This window comes from Bombina bombina, chromosome 1 (genome assembly GCF_027579735.1).
Source record: "Bombina bombina isolate aBomBom1 chromosome 1, aBomBom1.pri, whole genome shotgun sequence".
In the NCBI taxonomy this organism is placed as follows: Eukaryota; Metazoa; Chordata; class Amphibia; order Anura; family Bombinatoridae; genus Bombina; species Bombina bombina.
This window is the reverse complement of record NC_069499.1, coordinates 1,109,196,599-1,109,213,130: the sequence shown is the minus strand read 5'-3', so window position 1 is coordinate 1,109,213,130 and position 16,532 is coordinate 1,109,196,599. Positions and strand designations below refer to the sequence as shown.

At 37.6% G+C, this 16,532-nt stretch overlaps 1 protein-coding gene across 1 annotated transcript in view; it reads left to right on the top strand.

Moving 5' to 3' along the window:
- The window catches only part of TBKBP1 (TBK1 binding protein 1), a 694,444-nt gene that overhangs the window by 326,272 nt on the left and 351,640 nt on the right, over nt 1-16,532 (top strand). The window lies entirely within an intron of this gene.

Sequence of the window (16,532 nt, the reverse complement as noted above, 5' to 3'; positions counted from 1 at the left end):
ATATGTGTCACAAACTATATGGATAAATTACTTTTTTTGAAAGCGGCATAAAATTTGTCACAAATATCAGCCACGGCTGAATGTTATTACACAAGTACTCCCTACACAAATTTAAAAGCACGCTGAATACTTATATCCTAAGTCAATATATATATTTTATACTTAATTTAGTATCAAGTATATTTTTTCTAACTCTATCAGCTGTATAAACATCCATCTATTAAAGTCCAATTGCAGTTTAATATCAGAAGATAACAACTATTCTTATGATTTGATTCTATATTGGGGACCTCCTTTTAAAACTTTTTGTAGTTAATTCATCAGTGAGTCAGTATTTATATATTCTGACTATGGATTAACAACGATCTAGGTCAGATTTATTGATTATAATTCTCACTGATAGTGGATTAACTATTAAACTACGAAATAGATATACCACCATTTTCCTGTGTTTTTAAAGCTGGTTTTTTTTGGTTATTTTCTGTGTGTATGTTAAACACCTATTTTTTAAATACGTTTTATTAAAGATTATATTTTAATGTGTATACTCCCCTCCCCTTCATTTTCTTACCAATCTGTCCAATAAGACTTAAATGGAATGTGAGTGCTTCACAAGTGTACATAAGTGTCAGTCAATGATGATTCATCTTTGTTCTATATACAAGTACACAGCACCCTGCTTATTACTATGATATTGTATCTATAATTTTTTAGATCCATAACAGGACAATTTATAGTAGCATCCTTGCCATTCCATCCTAGTAGTGCCATTAGTACCCCTGTTTTTTTTTTCTCCTTTGTAAACATCCACATATAGCAGATAGCCAAAACCAGTACTGAAAAACTATCAGCAGAGGTAATGGTATATAAGAGTATATCGTCGATCTGAAAAGGGAGGTAGGGATGAATCCCTACGACGATAAACAGAGAACCTTGAAAAGATTTCCCGTGAGAGAAACCATAAAACAATAGGCAATACTCTTCACATCCTTGACAAACACTGTACTCTGTGAGGAATTGGGCTTCAGAATGATTAGAAGTGCTTATCATAGAAGAAATCATAAAATCAAGCAAACTTACTTCACCACCTCCATAGGAGACAAAGTTTGTCAAACTAAGTTGTGGGTGTGGTGGGAGGTGTATTTATAGGCATTTTAAGGTTTGGGAAACTTTTGCCCCCTCCTGGTAGGAATGTATATCATACATCACTAGCTCATGGACTCCAATTACATGAAAGAAATTTTATTTTTAAATGTATGCTCTATATGAATCATGAAAGTTACATTTATATGTCCCTTTAATTTGAGAGAAATAGACATATTAATGCCAAAATGAAAGATGCCTTTGGAGAGATAAAATACCTAGATGATACAACGTATAAGGAAGTTGTAATAATGTTTAGAAAAAAACATAACAGAGGAATAATTCAGTTTAACCATTATGTTCTTTGTAAGCAAGCCCTATTTATGCAGTGACGGATGACTCATTGAAGAGTAAGTAAATAGTTAATATTACTTGCATATTCAGACACAGTTGTAACTAGTGATCCTGTATGAATGTTTATGCTTCTCTAAGGCAGTGTTTTTCAACAGTGTGCTGTGGCACACTAGTGTGCCATGAGATCCTCAGGTGTGCCACGGCAGACTGACAACAGTGTGACATATTTTTTAAACTTTGCTTGTTTTTTACTCCCAGTGCAGGGGTAGTTTGTAGGAGGCATGGCATAGCAGCACAATGCATACAGTATCTGTGTGTTTGTGTGTATGTGTATATATATTATATATGCTGTATTAGGCTACAATGTGTGATTTTTTAAAATTTTGGGATGGTGGTGTGCCACAGGATTTTTTAATGTAAAAAGTGTGCCATGGCAAAAAAAAGGTTAAAAATCACTGCTCTAAGGTCAGACTGTAGAAGTAGGCAAACCCAGCAGCTTGCTAGAAGACAGCATTAAAGAACATCACATGTCTCAAGTCAGCCTGCCATCTAGCCTATTTAACAGAGTTTATGCAGCCACTCTATGGCATTTGGTGTTGCGGAGAGCTGAAAGGCACAATCAAATATGTCAGAGGGTAGTTGCTGCCAGAGGTTGCAGGAGGGAGAAGGGTCAGTCTGCAGTCAGCATGGCCTTCCTGGGTCCTGAAAAAGGCCAATTAGCAACCCTTAGCACAGACATGTGGGTCACAGCCTGCTCAGTGACACAGGAACTTCAATGATGTTAGCTTAGGCACACAAAGTGATGTTAGCCCATTGGAGTCTTGTACACATATTAACACATACATATATATTATATATAGGCATATACATAAATATTTAAAAATACTGCCCATCGCTGCTCTACTTACTCCTTCCCTGCGTGAGGTTCTAATAGGAGCCTATGGAAGTGCACTCTCGTGAGTAGCAATGCAAAAGCGAACCTGCGATTTACTTATCATGTAAGCGTTTGTAATCTAGCCCAAAATAAAAAACATACAGGAATGCACATGAAAAATATATGAATTTGTTGTCAACAAAAAACATATACAGATTCTCATATTGGTAAATACCAAAAACGAGAATATGACAAAACATTATTGAAAATGTACAAAATTAACTACAAAATAAAAACCTATCTGCATAACCTAACATTAAGTGAAAACAATATAATGCTATAATGTAGTAAATAAGAATTTCTAATCACGTATTATATTACTTTTACATAATCTTCAGAATTGCAGATAGGTAAATGTAATAAATACATATAAACTGTATAAGTCAATCAGAGAACATAAAAAAGTATTTTTTCTTTCTTTCAGCAACACAGAAAAAATTTGGGTAGAAGAGACATTCTGCACACATACTACAACTGAATAAGGTAAAACCCTAGATTTGTGCTTATACTACATATTTTCAGGATGATCGCCAACTAATCAAGATTGCTGAGCAGAGTTTATGTGCTGGATTAGAACATGTGTCTCCTGGTCCTTTGTTCAGTATGCTACCTACTGAACTATTAAGAACCTTATACACACTGAATTATATACAGTGAAAAACAACATTTAAGCCCTGAAAAAATTCTTATTACGTAGAAAAAGATTATGGCTGATTGCATAAATTAGAGATACACAGCTTTATATGTGTAGTACAAACAATAGTGGGGACAGTTTTTGTTCCATAATAAGAGAAAAATATAGTACACAGAGAATGAAATACAAGCAGAGAGCCTTGTAAAAATGCTCTGACACTCTTTTAGCTTAGTGTTAAATACACTAAAAAAACTGACTGCAGACTGAAAATGATAAATAAACCCCCTGGCAGCACTTTGTATGAGTACTCGTCCCTTTCTAGCAAACAAATTCATGATTAGATGCATCAAACTGGATGAATTATAGACCTATAACACTGCACTGCTTATCTAGACTGAGTTAGGCCTCAGGAAATTTGAGAAAGACCGTAAGTTGAGGGGGGCGGGGCTAACTGCCAGAGAGGGGCAAAAAAGAAAATGGCAAAAATAACCAAACATTTTCTGAACCGAGCAAAATAAGCATTAAAACCTCATAAAACACATATCCCTACAAACTAGAGAGTGCACAACCAAAACTGTTGTTTGCACAAAAATGCCAGCAGAATTCTTAAAGGGCCAAATACCTATTATAGAAGGATGCTAAAAATGTCTCCATAGAGCTGCCAGAGGGTAAATAAAGCCATTCAGTATAGTCTATAATGTCTTAAAACAGTATCAAGAATGCAGGAAACTTCAAAATAGGCAAATAAGTGTGTCAAAAGTAAGTCCCTGCCTATGTTGTACCTGACTGAGTACCTACCAATGGCCCCTGAAAAAACACCCCTCCACCGGCTATGCAGATGCAGCAGTATCCAGAAGAGAGTCCACCCAGTGAAGATACAGGTATTGTAGAGGAAATCTTGTGGAAATACCATAATCTCTCACAATAGAAGGCTGCAGGGCAAGTCCCTGTGACATCTGAGGACAGAAATCCCATAGGAAATACCTTTACTACGTGTATAAAAGTGCAAATGCTTCAAAAACTGCAGCCTTGAAACAAATGTCATGGCAGGAAGCACTACAATAGCACTATTAAATAGACACTCACAAAAAAGCAGCAAAACCGCCAAACCAGTGCTAAAACATATCAGCAGAGTTTATGGAAATAGGAGTATATTGTAGAACCATAAAGGGAGGCAGAAGAAAAGTCCCTTTGACCGATTACGAAGGTCTATGAAAGATTTCCCATGAGGTGAAACCATAGAATCATAAACCATAACCCAAATACATCCCTCTGACAAGCACTGTACTCTTAGAGGAAACTGGGCCTCAACATAGACCCAGCAGCCCAACGCTGATAAAAGTAGCGACGCAGCATCCAGGATGCCTATAAGCAAAAAAGAACCCCCTGAGCTCATAAAAGTATATGTGCTGATGAATCAAGCACTAACAACCTGGTCAAGGACATTCCTAATGGCTAAAACATAAACTTAAACTTACCTCAAAAACATTAACCTAAGACTGATAATGTTAATAAGTAGGTTTAAAGGAACATAAAACCAAAAAAATTCTCTTATGATTCAGATACAGAAATATATTTTCAACTTTCTAATTTACTTATATTATCTAATTTGTTTCATTCTCTTGGTATCATTTGTTGAAGGAGCAGCAATGCACTACTGGTTTCTAACTGAACACATGGGTGAGCCAATGACAATTGGTATTATATGCAGCCTCCAATTAGCAGCTAGAACCTAGGTTCATTGCTGCTCCTGAGCTTGCCAAGATAAACCTTTCAGCATAGGATAACGAGAGACGGAAGCAAATTAAATAATAGAAGTAAATTGGAAAGTTGTTTAAAATTGTATTCTCTATCTGAATAATGAAGATTTTTTGGGGGTTTCATGTCCCTTTAAGCATGTCCCAGAGTAAGAAAAAAAGACAAATAAGTTGACCAAGTTAGTACTGAAGAGGGGAACTCAAAGGTTCTAAACAGGAAGCCCTAAAATAAAATAATCTTGCACATTTTCATTCTTCGCCTACCTCCAGTGGAGGCAAAGACAAGACTGATTAATATAGAGGTGGGATGGTTTATATAGAACTCTGAGGTTTGGGAATCTTTGCCGCCTCTCCTAGTGGCAGGAAAGAGAATTCCCAGAAGTAATGGACCATGGACTCATCACCTACATGAAATAAAATGAAAACATGCACCCCTTTAAAGAATAAACAAAGTAAGGATGGTATGGGAAAAAATGTTCCTTCATTAATGCCATTAAAACCGTTACTATAAAGACAGGAAAGGCTTTTCCGCAGGCAGGAAAGGGTTAAAAAATTCATATTTACACTATTCATGCAGAAATGTTTCAGAAGTATGGATTTATACTACTCATTAATTATATCCAGCAATTTAATTTTTATTTTTTATTTTTATTGAGGTACTTAAATAAGGCATACAAGGAGGGGCGTGTCTAGGCGGCGTCCATGACAGGACGTGTTATCAGGAGATCTAGAGAAGATCTGTACAATCCGCGATTACACACAGATAATTGCAGCATCTATAGAAAAAAACATTATATCTGTAGCATTATAATCCACTGAACTGATCTATGTCAAATTTGCTGACTTCATGACTCTGGAGCGCTGATCTGGACCGCTGAGGCCTCTGGTGGCGGCCTCCTCTGAGACCTCAGAAACCCCCCGGTTATCTGGGTACGGCATTCCCTATTGGATTGCAATCTTCTGCTACAAGTGGGAGCCTACAGGAATTATTGCCCTGAGGTAAAATGGACACCGTAATAAACATAGAGGTGCAGAACCTCGAAGTTACTTTGATGCAGATGTTTGAGGAACACTTCGCAATGCTCATCGTCTGGTCAGAGGATGTTTTAGTAAAGATTATGCCTCCCCTGAGTAGGAACATACTGAACTCCATGCTCCACAGGAGAGTATGAGGCGAGCTGCCGATAGCGGATTATTTGTATCTGATACTATGGTATTGAGCGATACCTGTGATGAGCTCAAGTGTGATGATGCCACACTGCGAAGAACAGAAGCAGCAGTTGCTGCGGATGCTTACCTCCACCAAGTTGTAAGCGGACCCCAGCTGTTCCTTCCGAGTCTCCGGCCAGGCCAGGGCAGGTGAGTGACACAGAGATTCGAGACACGTGGACCTATCCACCATGCTGGGATTAATTTGCAGATGCCGGGAGCTACCCACCACAGTGTCAAGAATGCCGGGCTGAATGGGGCCACATGTAAAGATATGCGTATTGACTACATTTCAGGTCCAACTCTGACCATGGTCTGGGATATTGGTAGGGATAGTGAAAGCACTGTGACCCCCTTTGTCATAACGGAGCCGGGGAATTCCTCCATGGTGCTCGTATGGAAGTGGAGCATGTGTTTGTGCGTAGGAGCAGGACCCATGCTGGACCTATCTTGCCAGGATATTTCGATCTGCCGGAGCGGACATGAAAGGCTACACACATGCTATTACCGTTAAAGTCGATGTTACGGCTGATTGCAAGCTTTCCCTCGTTCCATTTGGAGGTATGTGACACTAGGCCAGTCTATGGGGCTTAGGGATGGACCTGGCAAATATATTGCTTTGAAAATTATTCCCAAAAGAGAGTCCCCCAAGACTGGAGACTTGGTGGGGATAAAACATGATATAAACAACACTCCCAGTTAGAGGAAAAAGACCTTGTTAAACCAATTAGAGCCCTTCAGCCAATCCAATGTTTTTAAACCCTTTATTAGGCCCATCAGTTGTAAGGGATTCTGAGAGCTATGAATACGGCAATTAAGCGAAACGCGTAAGCTTATCAACTTACTGAAGGGCATGTTTGTGTCATTATTGTTACCATACCTGTTTTATGGTTAATAAAGTTAATCATCTTTTCCTGCGGCTCCGGACTTTCCTTTTTGTCATAAATATGATATCTACTGGGACTGGCCTTTATGCTGCAAGATGTTGTTTCTATACAGACTTGTGATTTATGAGCACAGCCATCCGTTATGTCTCAGGGAACTTTTTATAACATATCCTTACATTACATTTTGTTCCCTTTAAAGATTTTTTGTTTTGCATTATTTTTCTTACTGTCCCAGTTCTGTGTATTATTTCTGTTGTTAACATGTGTAGGTTAATTGCTCAACTTGAGCCACACTTTTACAAGTTGAAGATATTATAGGTAGATATGTCTTATTTTGTAACACTTGGAAAACATCAATATCAATGCCTATAGGGATTTTGCAAAAGTTTACTGGTTCCTTTTTTTGTAATCAGGAATCTGTCCACATAATGCCCATTCATCATTTTCCTTAAATAGTCTTATGGGCTAGGTATAGTAGGCTTCATAACTACATACTGTAATATTTGAACCCTGCTGGATTATTATTAAGCCTCCATAGAAGGCAAGGGGACTTTTATTAACTCAATAATAGCACAAACATATTTTCATTTCATACTCTGTCCTTCTGGAGATCTTATGCTTGCTTTGGTGGAATGCAGGGATATGAGCTGCTTACTTGTGTTTTTTACTTTTCTAATATGTGTAGGCAATTCCTCAATTTGAGCTGCACTTTTGTGGGCAGGGGAAGTTTAGGTAGATATGCCCTATTTTGTAGGATTTGAAAAAAACATAATTTATGTAAGAACTTACCTGATAAATTCATTTCTTTCATATAAACAAGAGTCCATGAGCTAGTGACGTATGGGATATACATTCCTACCAGGAGGGGCAAAGTTTCCCAAACCTTAAAATGCCTATAAATACACCCTCACCACACCACAAATCAGTTTAACGAATAGCCAAGAAGGGGTGATAAGAAAAAAAGTGCGAAGCATATAAAATAAGGAATTGGAATAATTGTGCTTTATACAAAAAAATCATAACCACCACAAAAAAGGGTGGGGCCTCATGGACTCTTGTTAATATGAAAGAAATGAATTTATCAGGTAAGTTCTTACATAAATTATGTTTTCTTTCATTAATTAACAAGAGTCCATGAGGCCCACCCTTTTTTGTGGTGGTTATGATTTTTTTTGTATAAAGCACAATTATTCCAATTCCTTATTTTATATGCTTCGCACTTTTTTTCTTATCACCCCACTTCTTGGCTATTCGTTAAACTGATTTGTGGGTGTGGTGAGGGGTGTATTTATAGGCATTTTAAGGTTTGGGAAACTTTGCCCCTCCTGGTAGGAATGTATATCCCATACGTCACTAGCTCATGGACTCTTGTTAATATGAAAGAAATGAATTTATCAGGTAAGTTCTTACATAAATTATGTTTTTTCAAATCCTACAAAATAGGGCATATCTACCTATAACTTCCCCTGCCCACAAAAGTGCAGCTCAAATTGAGGAATTGCCTACACATATTAGAAAAGTAAAAAACACAAGTAAGCAGCTCATATCCCTGCATTCCACCAAAGCAAGCATAAGATCTCCAGAAGGACAGAGTATGAAATGAAAATATGTTGTGGCTATTATTGAGTTAAATAAAAGTCCCCTTGCCTTCTATGGAGGCTTAATAATAATCCAGCAGGGTTCAAATATTACAGTATGTAGTTATGAATGAGCCTACTATACCTAGCCCATAAGACTATTTAAGGAAAATGATGAATGGGCATTATGTGGACAGATTCCTGATTACAAAAAAAGGAACCAGTAAACTTTTGCAAAATCCCTATAGGCATTGATATTGATGTTTTCCAAGTGTTACAAAATAAGACATATCTACCTATAATATCTTCAACTTGTAAAAGTGTGGCTCAAGTTGAGCAATTAACCTACACATGTTAACAACAGAAATAATACACAGAACTGGGACAGTAAGAAAAATAATGCAAAACAAAAAATCTTTAAAGGGAACAAAATGTAATGTAAGGATATGTTATAAAAAGTTCCCTGAGACATAACGGATGGCTGTGCTCATAAATCACAAGTCTGTATAGAAACAACATCTTGCAGCATAAAGGCCAGTCCCAGTAGATATATCATATTTATGACAAAAAGGAAAGTCCGGAGCCGCAGGAAAAGATGATTAACTTTATTAACCATAAAACAGGTATGGTAACAATAATGACACAAACATGCCCTTCAGTAAGTTGATAAGCTTACGCGTTTCGGCTTAATTGCCGTATTCATAGCTCTCAGAATCCCTTACAACTGATGGGCCTAATAAAGGGTTTAAAAACATTGGATTGGCTGAAGGGCTCTAATTGGTTTAACAAGGTCTTTTTCCTCTAACTGGGGAGTGTTGTTTATATCATGTTTATCCCACACCAAGTCTCCAGTCTTGGGGGACTCTCTTTTGGGAATAATTTTCAAAGCAATATATTTGCCAGGTCCATCCCTAAGCCCCCATAGACTGGCCCTAGTGTCACATACCTCCAAATGGGAACGAGGGGAAAGCTTGCAATCAGCCGTAACATCGACTTTAACGGTAATAGCATGTGTGTAGCCTTTCATGTCCGCTCCGGTCAGATCGAAATATCCTGGCAAGATAGGTCCAGCATGGGTCCTGCTCCTACGCACAAACACATGCTCCACTTCCATACGAGCACCATGGAGGGAATTCCCCGGCTCCGTTATGACAAAGGGGGTCACAGTGCTTTCACTATCCCTACCAATATCCCAGACCATGGTCAGAGTTGGACCTGAAATGTAGTCAATACGCATATCTTTACATGTGGCCCCATTCAGCCCGGCATTCTTGACACTGTGGTGGGTAGCTCCCGGCATCTGCAAATTAATCCCAGCATGGTGGATAGGTCCACGTGTCTCGAATCTCTGTGTCACTCACCTGCCCTGGCCTGGCCGGAGACTCGGAAGGAACAGCTGGGGTCCGCTTACAACTTGGTGCGAGGTAAGCATCCGCAGCAACTGCTGCTTCTGTTCTTCGCAGTGTGGCATCATCACACTTGAGCTCATCACAGGTATCGCTCAATACCATAGTATCAGATACAAATAATCCGCTATCGGCAGCTCGCCTCATACTCTCCTGTGGAGCATGGAGTTCAGTATGTTCCTACTCAGGGGAGGCATAATCTTTACTAAAACATCCTCTGACCAGACGATGGAGCATTGCGAAGTGTTCCTCAAACATCTGCATCAAAGTAACTTCGAGGTTCTGCACCTCTATGTTTATTACGGTGTCCATTTTACCTCAGGGCAATAATTCCTGTAGGCTCCCACTTGTAGCAGAAGATTGCAATCCAATAGGGAATGCCGTACCCAGATAACCGGGGGGTTTCTGAGGTCTCAGAGGAGGCCGCCACCAGAGGCCTCAGCGGTCCAGATCAGCGCTCCAGAGTCATGAAGTCAGCAAATTTGACATAGATCAGTTCAGTGGATTATAATGCGTACAGATATAATGTTTTTTTCTATAGATGCTGCAATTATCTGTGTGTAATCGGCGGATTGTACAGATCTTCTCCTAGATCTCCTGATAACACGTCCTGTCATGGACGCCGCCTAGACACGCCCCTCCTTGTATGCCTTATTTAAGTACCTCAATAAAAATAAAAAATAAAAATTAAATTGCTGGATATAATTAATGAGTAGTATAAATCCATACTTCTGAAACATTTTCTGCATGAATAGTGTAAATATGAATTTTTTAACCCTTTCCTGCCTGCGGAAAAGCCTTTCCTGTCTTTATAGTAACGGTTTTAATGGCATTAATGAAGGAACATTTTTTCCCATACCATCCTTACTTTGTTTATTCTTTAAAGGGGTGCATGTTTTCATTTTATTTCATGTAGGTGATGAGTCCATGGTCCATTACTTCTGGGAATTCTCTTTCCTGCCACTAGGAGGAGGCGGCAAAGATTCCCAAACCTCAGAGTTCTATATAAACCATCCCACCTCTATATTAATCAGTCTTGTCTTTGCCTCCACTGGAGGTAGGCGAAGAATGAAAATGTGCAAGATTATTTTATTTTAGGGCTTCCTGTTTAGAACCTTTGAGTTCCCCTCTTCAGTACTAACTTGGTCAACTTATTTGTCTTTTTTTCTTACTCTGGGACATGCTTAAAGGGACATGAAACCCCCAAAAAATCTTTCATTATTCAGATAGAGAATACAATTTTAAACAACTTTCCAATTTACTTCTATTATTTAATTTGCTTCCGTCTCTCGTTATCCTATGCTGAAAGGTTTATCTTGGCAAGCTCAGGAGCAGCAATGAACCTAGGTTCTAGCTGCTAATTGGAGGCTGCATATATATACCAATTGTCATTGGCTCACCCATGTGTTCAGTTAGAAACCAGTAGTGCATTGCTGCTCCTTCAACAAATGATACCAAGAGAATGAAACAAATTAGATAATATAAGTAAATTAGAAAGTTGAAAATTATATTCTGTATCTGAATCATAAGAGAATTTTTTTGGGTTTTATGTTCCTTTAAACCTACTTATTAACATTATCAGTCTTAGGTTAATGTTTTTGAGGTAAGTTTAAGTTTATGTTTTAGCCATTAGGAATGTCCTTGACCAGGTTGTTAGTGCTTGATTCATCAGCACATATACTTTTATGAGCTCAGGGGGTTCTTTTTTGCTTATATAGGCATCCTGGATGCTGCGGTCGCTACTTTTATCAGCGGTTGGGCTGCTGGGTCTATGTTGAGGCCCAGTTTCCTCTAAGAGTACAGTGCTTGTCAGAGGGATGTATTTGGGTTATGGTTTATGATTCTATGGTTTCACCTCATGGGAAATCTTTCATAGACCTTCGTAATCGGTCAAAGGGACTTTTCTTCTGCCTCCCTTTATGGTTCTACAATATACTCCTATTTCCATAAACTCTGCTGATATGTTTTAGCACTGGTTTGGCGGTTTTGCTGCTTTTTTGTGAGTGTCTATTTAATAGTGCTATTGTAGTGCTTCCTGCCATGACATTTGTTTCAAGGCTGCAGTTTTTGAAGCATTTGCACTTTTATACACGTAGTAAAGGTATTTCCTATGGGATTTCTGTCCTCAGATGTCACAGGGACTTGCCCTGCAGCCTTCTATTGTGAGATTATGGTATTTCCACAAGATTTCCTCTACAATACCTGTATCTTCACTGGGTGGACTCTCTTCTGGATACTGCTGCATCTGCATAGCCGGTGGAGGGGTGTTTTTTCAGGGGCCATTGGTAGGTACTCAGTCAGGTACAACATAGGCAGGGGACTTACTTTTGACACACTTATTTGCCTATTTTGAAGTTTCCTGCATTCTTGATACTGTTTTAAGACATTATAGACTATACTGAATGGCTTTATTTACCCTCTGGCAGCTCTATGGAGACATTTTTAGCATCCTTCTATAATAGGTATTTGGCCCTTTAAGAATTCTGCTGGCATTTTTGTGCAAACAACAGTTTGGTTGTGCACTCTCTAGTTTGTAGGGGATATGTGTTTTATGAGGTTTTAATGCTTATTTTGCTCGGTTCAGAAAATGTTTGGTTATTTTTGCCATTTTCTTTTTTTGCCCGCTCTCTGGCAGTTAGCCCCGCCCCCCCTCAACTTACGGTCTTTCTCAAATTTCCTGAGGCCTAACTCAGTCTAGATAAGCAGTGCAGTGTTATAGGTCTATAATTCATCCAGTTTGATGCATCTAATCATGAATTTGTTTGCTAGAAAGGGACGAGTACTCATACAAAGTGCTGCCAGGGGGGTTTATTTATCATTTTCAGTCTGCAGTCAGTTTTTTTAGTGTATTTAACACTAAGCTAAAAGAGTGTCAGAGCATTTTTACAAGGCTCTCTGCTTGTATTTCATTCTCTGTGTACTATATTTTTCTCTTTATTATGGAACAAAAACTGTCCCCACTATTGTTTGTACTACACATATAAAGCTGTGTATCTCTAATTTATGCAATCAGCCATAATCTTTTTCTACGTAATAAGAATTTTGTTCAGGGAGCTTAAATGTTGTTTTTCACTGTATATAATTCAGTGTGTATAAGGTTCTTAATAGTTCAGTAGGTAGCATACTGAACAAAGGACCAGGAGACACATGTTCTAATCCAGCACATAAACTCTGCTCAGCAATCTTGATTAGTTGGCGATCATCCCTGAAAATATGTAGTATAAGCACAAATCTAGGGTTTTACCTTATTCAGTTGTAGTATGTGTGCAGAATGTCTCTTCTACCCAAATTTTTCTGTGTTGCTGAAAGAAAGAAAAAATACTTTTTTATGTTCTCTGATTGACTTATACAGTTTATATGTATTTATTACATTTATACCTATCTGCAATTCTGAAGATTATGTAAAAGTATATATAATACGTGATTAGGAAATTCTTATTTACTACAGTTATAGCATTATATTGTTTTCACTTAATGTTAGGTTATGCAGATAGGTTTTTATTTTGTAGTTAATTTTGTACATTTTCAATAATGTTTTGTCATATTCTCGTTTTTGGTATTTACCAATATGAGAATCTGTATATGTTTTTTGTTGACAACAAATTCATATATTTTTTCATGTGCATTCCTGTATGTTTTTTATTTTGGGCTAGATTACAAACGCTTACATGATAATGTAAATCGCAGGTTCGCTTTTGCATTGCTACTCACGAGAGTGCACTTCCATAGGCTCCTATTAGAACCTCACGCAGGGAAGGAGGTAAGTAGAGCAGCGATGGGCAGTATTTTTAAATATTTATGTATATGCCTATATATATATATATATGTATGTGTTAATATGTGTACAAGACTCCAATGGGCTAACATCACTTTGTGTGCCTAAGCTAACATCATTGAAGTTCCTGTGTCACTGAGCAGGCTGTGACCCACATGTCTGTGCTAAGGGTTGCTAATTGGCCTTTTTCAGGACCCAGGAAGGCCATGCTGACTGCAGGACTGACCTCTTCTCCCTCCTGCAACCTCTGGCAGCAACTACCCTCTGACATATTTGATTGTGCCTTTCAGCTCTCCGCAACACCAAATGCCATAGAGTGGCTGCATAAACTCTGTTAAATAGGCTAGATGGCAGGCTGACTTGAGACATGTGATGTTCTTTAATGCTGTCTTCTAGCAAGCTGCTGGGTTTGCCTACGTTCTACAGTCTGACCTTAGAGCAGTGATTTTTAACCTTTTTTTTGCCATGGCACACTTTTTTACATTAAAAAATCCTGTGGCACACCACCATCCCAAAATTTTAAAAAAATCACACATTGTAGCCTAATACAGCATATATATATATATATACACATACACACAAACACACAGATACTGTATGCATTGTGCTGCTATGCCATGCCTCCTACAAACTACCCCTGCACTGGGAGTAAAAAACAAGCAAAGTTTAAAAAATATGTCACACTGTTGTCAGTCTGCCGTGGCACACCTGAGGATCTCTCATGGCACACTAGTGTGCCACAGCACACTGGTTGAAAAACACTGCCTTAGAGGAAGCATAAACATTCATACAGGATCACTAGTTACAACTGTGTCTGAATATGCAAGTAATATTAACTATTTACTTACTCTTCAATGAGTCATCCGTCACTGCATAAATAGGGCTTGCTTACAAAGAACAGTAATGGTTAAACTGAATTATTCCTCTGTTATGTTTTTTTCTAAACATTATTACAACTTCCTTATACGTTGTATCATCTAGGTATTTTATCTCTCCAAAGGCATCTTTCATTTTGGCATTAATATGTCTATTTCTCTCAAATTAAAGGGACATATAAATGTAACTTTCATGATTCATATAGAGCATACATTTAAAAATAAAATTTCTTTCATGTAATTGGAGTCCATGAGCTAGTGATGTATGGGATATACATTCCTACCAGGAGGGGGCAAAGTTTCCCAAACCTTAAAATGCCTATAAATACACCTCCCACCACACCCACAACTTAGTTTGACAAACTTTGTCTCCTATGGAGGTGGTGAAGTAAGTTTGTGCTTGATTTTTATGATTTCTTCTATGATAAGCACTTCTAAGCATTCTGAAGCCCAATTCCTCTCAGAGTACAGTGTTTGTCAGAGGGATGTGAAGAGAGTATTGCCTATTGTTTTTATGGTTTCTCTCACGGGAAATCTTTTCAAGGGTTCTCTGTTATCGGTCGTAGGGATTCATCTCCTACCTCCCTTTTCAGATCGACGATATACTCTTATATACCATTACCTCTGCTGATAGTTTTCAGTACTGGTTTGGCTATCTGCTATATGTGGATGGGTTACAAAGGAGAAAAAAAAAAACAGGGGTACTAATGGCACTACTAGGATGGAATGGCAAGGATGCTACTATAAATTGTCTGTTATGGATCTAAAAAATTATAGATACAATATCATAGTAATAAGCAGGGGTGCTGTGTACTTTGTATATAGAACAAAGATGAATCAGTCATTGACTGACACTTATGTACACTTGTGAAGCACTCACATTCCTTTAAGGTCTTATTGGACAGATTGGTAGAGAAAATGAAGGGGAGGGGGAGTATACACATTAAAATATAATCTTTAATAGAAACGTATTTAAAAAATAGGGTGTTTAACATACACACAGAAAATAACCAAAAAAAAACCAGCTTTAAAAACACAGGAAAATGGTGGTATTATCTATTTCGGATGTTTAATAGTTAATCCACTATCAGTGAGAATTATAATCAATAAATCTGACCTAGGATGTCGTTGTTAATCCATAGTCAGAATATATAAATACTGACTCACTGATGAATTAACTACAAAAAGTTTTAAAAGGAGGTCCCCAATATAGAATCAAATCATAAGAATAGTTGGTTATCTTCTGATATTAAACTGCAATTGGACTTTAATAGATGGATGTTTATACAGCTGATAGAGTTAGAAAAAATATACTTGATACTAAATTAAGTATATATATATATATTGACTTAGGATATAAGTATTCAGAGCGTGCTTTTAAATTTGTGTAGGGAGTACTTGTGTAATAACATTCAGCCGTGGCTGATATTTGTGACAAATTTTATGCCGCTTTCAAAAAAAGTAATTTATGCCATATAGTTTGTGACACATATCACTGATATAATTTATCCTTATATTTATATTCGTTACAATGCATAGTCTGTGTAATAGCTTTCAAAGTTATAATTCACTAAGTTCTATTAGCTGCAGTACTTTTCTCTTCGTAACCTTGTCTATTTTGCAGTTAATTTTATGGATTCATTGCAACATTACTATGAATTTATAATGGACCTCACAGTACAAACTCAAAATAACTGTTAGTTAAATTCATATGCGGTAAATAGCGGTTACTTGTATCGTTATAGTACTGCGGTTAAGATGGATTATAAATGATATAAGTATATGACCGTACACGTTTTCATATATTATAATTAACGATTGCTGATAACACCAAACTATAAAAGGGTTTGAGATGAATCATATATAATTGCAATATACATGGCCATCTACCCCAAATCAGGTGAATCTGACGCCACTCATACTTATAATCACAGCTTGTTGATAAGTACTTGTAATGACTTTAAATACGGTAAATAGCGGTATATTATTACAAGCTAAATGCTTAGAAAACGGCGTTAACTAATATAAACTAAATACTTGA